The following is a 6,868-nucleotide window of genomic DNA, read 5'->3' on the forward strand; positions in this document are numbered from 1 at the left end:
GAACCATCTTCCTAGGGAAGTGGTGCTGGCTCCTACCCTGGGGGTCTTTAAGAAGAGGCTTGATGCCTACCTGGCTGGAGTCATTTGAGCCCAGTTTTTCCCCTGCCCTGGCAGAGGGTCGGACTTGAAGATCTACAAAGTCCCCTCTGACCCTACTTCTATGATTCTGTGATTCTATGAAGCACAGCAAGAAACCAGCCTGGCTAAGCAGCAAACTGTTCAGTGAATTGAAACTCAAAAAGGAGTCCTGCAAAAAGTTGACACTTGGCTATGTTAGTTGGTATAAGAGCATCACACAGGCCTACAGGGAGAAAAATCAGTAAAGCTAAAGTATTTAGCTGTGGATTCAGATGCAACTAACAGGGGACATAAAAAGCAACATAAAACCATTCTACAAGTATGCTATAAGTAAGAGGAAGACCAAGGAAAATGGAGATCCCTCAGTGAATAGGGAAAGCTGCCTGGTAACAGGCGATGTGGAGAAGGCTGAAGTGTTTATTTGTGCAAACTGAAGTAAAAAAAAAAACCCATGAATTGAGTGCAGTTAGCAACATGAATATGGGAGGATGTAATCAGCCCAGAGTAGGGGAAAAATGGGTTAGAGATTACTTAGAGATGCTGAATATTTTCAAGTCAGCACAGCAGGACAAGAAGTATCCCATAGTACTCAAGGAATTGGCTGAAGTAATTCACAGCCATTGGTTATTCTCTCTGAGAGCTGGTAGAGAACATAGGAAAATAGGGCTAGAAGAGAATTCATGAGGTCATCTAGTCTAGCCCCCTGCTCACAGCAGGACCATCCCTTACTAAACTGTCCTAGCCAAGTGTCTGTCTAAATTTCTGCTCATGAAAATGTCAAGGGATGGAGATTCTACAACTTCACTAGGTGGCCTGTTCCAATGCTTAACTGCCCTCATAGTCAGAAAGTTCCTCCTGCAGTCCAAACTAAATTTCTTCTGCTTGAGTTTGAGATCATACATAGCTCCTACTTCTGTCCCTTAAAACCAACAAAAAGTAGTCTCTTGCCTCTTTGTAATCACCTGTTAGGAATTTGAAGACTGTTATCAATCTCTGCCCCCCCCCACCTCTTTTCTCCAGACTAAATAATCCTAGATTCATAGATGCTAGGGTCTGAAGGTACCTCAACAGGTCATTGAGTTCGAACCCCTGCCTAGGCAGGAAAGAGTGTTGGGGTCAGATGACCCCAGCCAGATGCCTATCCAGCCTTCTTTTAAGGACCCCCAAGGTAGGGGAGAGCACCACCTCCCTTGGAAGCCCATTCCAAATTTTGGCCACCCTTACTGTGAGCAGGTTTTTTCTGATATCTAGCCTAAATCTGTTGTCAGTTTGTGACCATTGTTCCTTGTTACCCCAAGAGGCACCCTGGTGAACGGAGCATCTCCAATCCCTTGCTGCGTCCCCCTAATGGATTTGTAGGTGGCCACAAGATCGCCTCTCAGCCTTCTCTTTTGGAGGCTGAAGAGGTCCAGGTCCCTCAGTCTCTCCTCAGAGGGCTTCTCCTGGAAGCCCCTAACCATATGAGTGGCCCTCCCCTGGACCCTTTCAAGTTCTCAACATCCTAAATATCCAAGACTGATCTTTCAGTCTTTTCTCATAAGTAATCTTCTGAGGCTTCTAATAATTTTTGTCACTGTTCACTTGGCTCTTTCCCATCTGTCTCCATGTTCATTGAAGTGTGTGGCTTATCATCATGGGTACTCCAGGTGAGGGTTATCTAGTAGCTGCCCCTACTTGTGAAGATTAAAGTGAAAAAATGCATTAAATACTTCAGCCTTCTCTGCATCATCCATAATTACATTGCCTTTTGAAACTATGGTTTCTTTGGTTTTCTTACTTTTGACATGTAGAATCCTTTTTTATTCCCTTTTATGTCCCTTATCAGTTTTATCTTAAATTGTGCCTTAGCCATTCTTATTTTCTCTTGGCATGCCCACAGGATACTCTTATACTCTTTCCTATTAATATGAGAAACTTTCCACTTTTTGTTGGATTCCTTTTTGAGTTGCAACTCATTGAAGAGATTGCTCTTTCACTAGGCTGGTCTACTGTTGCACTTACCATTCTTCCATCACATTGGGATAGCTTGCTCTTGGGACCTTAATATGGCTTGCTTAATGTGCAGTCAGCTTCCTGGATTCCTTTGCCCCTCAAGACTTGCTTCCAGGGGACCCTGCCTATTAGTCCCCTGAATTAGTTAAAGTCTACTTTGTTGATCGGGTGAGATTTCAGATGACTGGGAAGGCATAAATATGGTGCCTGTGTTTAAGAATGGAAGAAGGATGATCTAGGGAATTGCAGCCTGATTGGTTTGATCTTGATACTTGGAAATATCATGGAACAGGTGATCAAGTAATTTCTTTGTAAGGACCTATACCAGTGATTCTCAGCTGGGATGCGATGACACCTTGGGGTACAGTGATGTCCTTTTAAGGGTGCTACCAGGTAGAACTTCCCCTCTGTGCATCTGTTTCTGGGACACACCATATGGGGCTGGACTGGGAAGTGGCTGCAGCAGAAGGGAGCATCCTGCTGCTTCCTGCCCTGACAAGAGGGGTCACTGTAAGGCTACCCATGATGAAAGGCCAGGCTGGTGATGTTACCACAACAGACAGGGTACAGTAAATGCTACCCCTGCCCCTGAGCTTTCCAGTGGGTAAGACATATCCTCGGATCTTTATGTATGGAGGCAAAGGGGTAGAGTGTGTCTCCGTTGCATGGGGAAAAGGAGGAGCCTGCATCCTCAGAGGGTGCCCCTACATTCACAAAAGTTATAGAAGGGTGCCTTGAGTCTAAAAACACTGAAAATCACTGAGGAGGATTCCAAGGTGATAAGAAACAGTCAACATGGATTTGTCACCAGCAAGTTATGCTTTACTGATTGATTGTTTTCCTTTTACAACAAGGCAATTGACTTTGCCAATGGGACAGTGGATAAAATATACATTGACTTCAGCAGTGTTTTCAACCCTGCCTACTATGGTATTCTCATTAGGGAAATAAGAAAATACAGTGCAGAAAAGTGCTGGAAAATGAATACATACCTGATTGGGATCATCATGCCCCAAAAGTAGTGGCTCAAATGTCTAATTTGGAAGTGGTATTGAATGGAGTTCTCCTCAGGGGGGTCTTTCTTGGGTCCTATACTGTTTAATATCTTTACTGATGAATGTATAGGATAAGATTGAATGCATACTTAATTAATTTACAGATGACACCAAGCTGGATGGAGTTACAAATACTCTGCAGGGCAGGATTCAGATTCAGAATGACCTTGATAAACTAGCAAAATGGTCCAAAATTAACCAAACAAAATTCAATAGGAAGTGCAAAGTCCTACACTTAGGCCAGAACAATTACATTCACAAATATAGACAGGGGAATAACTGACTGGGCAGCAGTAGTTAACTAAAATGCCTGGGAGTATGCAAGCAGAATATGAGTCAACAGTGTGCTCCTGTTGCAAAAAAAAAAAAAGAGGCCAATTTCATACTGGCTTGTATTAACAGAACCGTTGCTTGAAAGTCATAAGAAATGATTCTTTCACTCTGTTCAGTGCCAGTTAGGCCTCACCTAGAGTACTGTGCCCAGTTTGTGGCACTGCACCTCAAGAAAGGTGTAAACAAATTAGAAAAAGTCAAGTAGACAGCAACAAAAATTATCAGAGATGTAGGAAGCATGACTTAAAGGAAACATTGGAAGAATTGGAGAAAAGATGACTGAGGGGAGATTTGATATCTGAATAGATAAAAGACTAGTTAAAAAGAGGATGGTGAATACTCTGTGGCCGCAGGGACCAGGACAAGGTGTACAGGTCTTAAATAGCAACAGTGGAAATTCAGGTTGGATTTTAGGAAGAACGTCCTAACCATGAGCACAGTTAAGCACTTGAAAAGATTACTAGAGGAGCTGTAGAATTTCCACCCTTGGAATTGTTTAAATGGGAATGATCCTGCTTTGAGCTGGGGATTAGATTGGATGAGTTTCCAAGGTTCCCTCCAGCCCTATGATTTTTTTTTATCTACATGAAAAATAACAGTAATATAAAATCACTTACGAGAACAGACAGCAACCCAGTGCAGTGCTAATACAATATCATAATTAATAGTGCTTCAGAAGTAGCATGCTAACTAAAGGTAGCATGTTAGCTAATACATAAAATAGAAAGATTTTAATTAAAGACTTTTGGTATATGAACTGTTGCTAATGTACTAACATAATCATCATCATCATAATTAATTAATAACATAAATGCACATTTTATGCCAATGAGACGTTTAAATTTTTTTATTTTTGCTGCAACAGTCTTTTGGATAATTTTGTGCACACACTGCCTGCAAAAGTGCCAGTCTGACCCACATAGTTGGTATGGTTTTACTGTTGCTTTTTATTGCTGGAGTATTGCAAAGCAGTTTGAATATACTGGTGAATCTCATGGATTTAAGTGAATCTAAGCTAACATTTTTCTGTAATAACAATTGTCAGCCTTTTTTAAGGATGACCATTTTACAGGAAACATTCTTCAGTATTAGGGTCTAGGTTATTTTTATTCAAATCAATCAAAATGTTGCCTTTAGATTCACTGGGTACATCTGTACGTGCCCATTACTTCAGTTGACTAATTAGCAGTCCAGTAAAGTGTAACAGTCTACACATGTGCCAGTATTAAGGCACAGTAAATTATTTAACTCCACTGTAGGATAGTACCATCAGGGACAGTACTGTCTTATGGAGAAATACTTCACTGTGCTGAAACACATATAGATGATGACCGGGCAGGGGCCAGACTCCCAGCTGCTGCCTAGTCCCATGACTCCACATGTTCTGAATCCTTGTGACCAGCCAGTGATCTGCAGCCTGATGTTGCCACCTGGAGCCCGGGGTTGACCCCCCATGCCCCCTGCCATCCTGGGCATACTCCACCCTAGCTCAAATTGCTGCAGTTCACTTCATCTCATAGTGCTCTGGAATTTATTTCTTCACTTTACTGCACATATAAATGCACCCACAAGATCAAGCTCATTGTCATGATGCTGAATTAATACACTTTGTCTTTATTTGGCTCCCTGAAATAGCAAAAAGAATTAGACCTTTTGGGCATTTATACACATACTGTTTTGTCACACAACGCGCCAGAGATCCACCGCTTCAGAGAAGACTCAATTAATTGAGTCTTCACAATGTGGTGCACCATATGCAGTTGTATAAGCAGCGAAATGAGCATTAGCACATAGAAAATGGTGGCAGCTCACTTTTGAACTAAAGCACCTCCGATGTGTTTTAGTTCAAAAGCATACTGCCACCATTTTCTCAGTGCTCACGTGCATTTTGCTCCTTATACAACTGTAAGAGTTGCAGTGCTGGGCACTTTTCAAACAGTTGCAGCACTGCAGTGCTTGCATGAGTAAAAATGCCCTTTGTGACTAGATTGCTTAAAAGTTTGAATTTAGTGCTCCTTCTGATTTAAATGACCAGGAAAGACGATTCAGACATGGCAGATTTACTTTTTAATTTCTTTTTGCACCTCTGTTATTTTAAAAAGGCAAAACTAATCCTTAGGAAATTTTTAGAGAGTAGAACAGAGCTCTGACCTGCAACACTGCATTAATGTGGTTGCACTACTTCCCATTTTGGAGCTAACTAACAAAGTGAGTTCTAAGCACAGAACTGCCATGTATAAATTATTCTTATGATGGAAGCATGTCCAGCAAGACACAACTACACCTTCTGGCATGATGGGGAAGGGGTTATAGAACATACAAAATGCACGCTGCAGTTCTGACATAAGGTATCACACGGCACAAGGAGGAATGGTCAGAACTGTCCTTGAGCGTAGTAATATAAATTCTGGACCTAAATCCCATTCAACATTTATCCCTTTGTGTCTAAAAAGCTGACATTTTTGGTCTACTCTTTTTCCTGGTGAAATCTGTCCCTTAGTCTAGCAGACTCATAAATCAGTCTGTAGCCTGCTTCTTGTAGTGCTTAACTTCTAACTCCTAGAAATGCTGTGCATAATAACTGAGTGCTAATTGCTGACACGATTTAAATTATGGAGTCATAAACAGAGAACTTTTACTGTCATATGCAGGATTATTTACAGTATAGAAATGTGTGAATGCCAAACTGTCTGAGTGATTTCTGGGTGGATTTCATATTTAACTTCTGATAACTACCTTGATGAAAGCCCTGCGAGAATAATACCATCTTGTAGCTTATTCATAATTGCTATTGTACATGGTTATAAATCTTACACTCTTCATTTAGATATGCTAAATAGACTTTTTCTTCCTTTTAATAATAAGAAAAATCCCCTTTTTGTACAGTTTTCAGAATTAAAATTAATGTTAACTTTTTTTTACTCTATGGATGTGATAGGAATTTCAATGACTTTTTACAAAAAAAGTTAATTTCATTTTTAGAAGGGAAATGTTTGGGGGGAAAAGAATACAAAGAGTGATGTAGGATTAACCTTTTCTCTTGTAAATTAACAGTGGTCTACAATTTAAGATTTTTCTTTTCTTTTGTATTTCAAAACTTTCAGTCAAATAAGACGAACTCCAAGATCAGGTAAGTACTGTTCTTATTCTATTTAACTAGAGGTGAAATGTAAATACTTTGAGAGAGGCCTAGTCATTAGGGCTGTGTGAAACTTCGGGTGGTGATTCAATTAGGAGGAGATTTGGCCCAATTTGGCGGACGAATCTCTGAATCCGAATTGAATCAGACCAGTAAAAAGGTCTGAATCGATTCGAAGTGGTCCAAAACTTTTCTAAAAAGATTCAGAGAGATTTGGAGATTCAGGCAGTCCCTGCTCACTGCTGCAGGGAGCTGGACCTGGACTCCATGC

The sequence above is a fragment of the Crocodylus porosus genome, unplaced genomic scaffold (genome assembly GCF_001723895.1).
Source record: "Crocodylus porosus isolate Cpor-Errol unplaced genomic scaffold, CroPor_comp1, whole genome shotgun sequence".
Taxonomy (NCBI): Eukaryota; Metazoa; Chordata; order Crocodylia; family Crocodylidae; genus Crocodylus; species Crocodylus porosus.